Source organism: Staurois parvus, unplaced genomic scaffold (assembly GCF_062004578.1).
Source record: "Staurois parvus isolate SC_StPar_1 unplaced genomic scaffold, SC_StPar_1.0 ptg000133l, whole genome shotgun sequence".
NCBI classification, from domain to species: domain Eukaryota; kingdom Metazoa; phylum Chordata; class Amphibia; order Anura; family Ranidae; genus Staurois; species Staurois parvus.
In genome coordinates this window covers 8,134,274-8,136,603 of record NW_028317929.1, presented here as the reverse complement: position 1 = coordinate 8,136,603, position 2,330 = coordinate 8,134,274, and the positions used below count along the sequence as shown (strand labels likewise).

General features: G+C 44.0%; 1 pseudogene; it reads left to right on the top strand.

Moving 5' to 3' along the window:
• Positions 1 to 827: 827 nt before the first annotated feature.
• LOC149466054 (U2 spliceosomal RNA) lies at positions 828 to 947 on the top strand (annotated as a pseudogene).
• The last annotated feature ends 1,383 nt before the right edge of the window (positions 948 to 2,330 follow it).

The window sequence follows — 2,330 nt, the reverse complement described above, 5'->3', positions numbered from 1 at the left end:
GCTGTTAAAATCAGCCATAAATTACTCATCTTAGGTGAAGTGAAATTACATCCGTGGGCATACATGCAATTACCACATTTGTTACAGTTGCTTTGTGGATTTTTCCCCCAGTTCTCTTTACTGGAATTACGTAATGTTTATCCAAGTCCTTGAATTTATCATATACCTCTTGTATCTTTACACGTGTCTCTACTTGCTAGATATTCATCCATAACAACCTTTACAGACATTAAACACATTTTTATTCAATCCAAAAAAAATACTTTTCATCAATTTATATGCCTTTGCTTTTTCAAAACCATATAAAATGTGCATATATTATTTATCAAAAGGTACAAAACAACTCTTTAAAAAAAGAAGTGCGAAATTGAAAATACCAAACATTTATACTCTCTTAGATGACTACAATTGTTCCCTGCCAGCTGTACACTGAGAATTGAGCAATCAAAGACCATTGATTGCTCAGTTCTTGGTCCTCTCTGAGCAGAGACTGGTGATTATCAGTCTCCAGCTCTCTTCTTTGACCCTCCAGTGCTCACTGGAGCACCAGACTGTGGAGGAGGCGGGAGCAGTTGGCTCGGGCTCTCAGCAGCGTGCTGAGAGACTGAGCCAGCTGCTGAACAGACAGGATCAGCTCAGTGATACCAGCCGACAGCCGGCTTTAGCCTGCTGCCAGCTGCATATGGGTCACAACTGTGCAGAACTAAGTGCAATCCTGTGACCCTTAGATCAAAAGCTTTGGCCATACCTCTCCTTTAAATATATGTGAACCCGATAACTAAAATTTCATATAAGCTTTAACATGTTAAGGTGGAGCTAAAGTCACGATCACTTCTTGGGCTCTTGGCTAAGATCAAGTGTATTATCTGTTCTTATCAGTGTCCAGTAGGGGTGCTCCGCCATCATTCTTGCCTTTGGTGAGGATGGCTGGTTGTTTAGTACCCTGCTGGGATGATGGGGGCTCTGAAGGCTAGTACCAGCCAAAACAGAAACCGAGGCACTCACCGGCAGTTGAGGCACGGGAGTAATTCCTCCCGGGAAACCAGATGGGCCCACTTCCTCCTGATTTGAATGGGTCTACCTTGTCTGGCAAGGGACCGGGGAGGCAGAAAGTCTGTGGAACTGTGCCCCCTGTGAGTGATCGCCCCAGGGGTGCTCTTAGTAACACTTGGGGGTGGGAGCCAAACACGTCAAAAGTGCATATGGTCACAGTCCTAAACACTTTTTCTGCATTGCTCTTTTTAGGGCGAGGCTTTTGGCTAAGTCCAGGGCAATTTTTTTGCTACGGCCTCAGGGCCTAGCCAGTGCTCTATTGCACAGCCGCATATTTATTTGTTTATTTTCTCCACGTGTTTGTCACCTTTCACATGTTTATGTTTTTTTACCACACTGGAAGTAGTGTGTGTGGGTCCTCTCGGACGTCTAGGGGCACTTTTCAGGAGGGCCCCTCGACCAAGTACTTGGTGGTCAGCTTTGACTGACCACAAGCAAAGGGGTCTGCCAAGTCTTTTGGCTAGGTGGACCATGTTGGAAACCCTTCGTCCTTGTCAGGAGCCTTGCACCCCGGGGGATCAGGGTAGAGGTCCTACCCCATCGGGGGGTGGACCAAAAGCACACCCCTAAGTGCACTTTTTTGTATTGGTGTTTTGCACTTGCACTTTTTTTGTTCACTTACGGTTTTTTGTTTTTTGCACTTCCGCAGACAAAAAATCTAAATCAAATGTGAAAAAATGCAGGGTATGTTTTTTGGCAAACAATGGCAGAGACCATGCAGCTTGCAATTCTGCTTTGTATATATATGTTGCACTGTGCATGCACCATGCAGTGTACTTCTCTGTCCTGGTATGTCAAGAATACACAGGTGCCAGGGATGACATACAATGCCTTGAAAAAGTATTCATACCCCTTGAAATTTTTGACATTTTGTCATGTCACAACCAAAAATGTAAATGTATTTTATTGGGATTTTATGTGATAGACCAGGGATCTTGAATTAAAATTTATGGAGGTCCAGTCAGCAAAATTTCCTTCCAGCAGAGGTCTGAATCTCGTTACCTATATAACACATCACAGTCCCCTGGTACATTATGATCTTTAGCGTACCTTTCACACTGTAGTCCCCTCTACATCACAGTCCTCTCTTTAAAGAAGTCCCACAGTTTCCTCTTTTCCATTCACATTATTGCCCCCCTTTACATCACAGCGCCCCTTAACAAAGCATATCATCTCCTAACACAACACAGCACCCCTTAACACAGCACAGTGCCCCTAACACAACATAGCGACCCTTAACATAACACAGCACCCTTTAACATAACACAGCAAATATA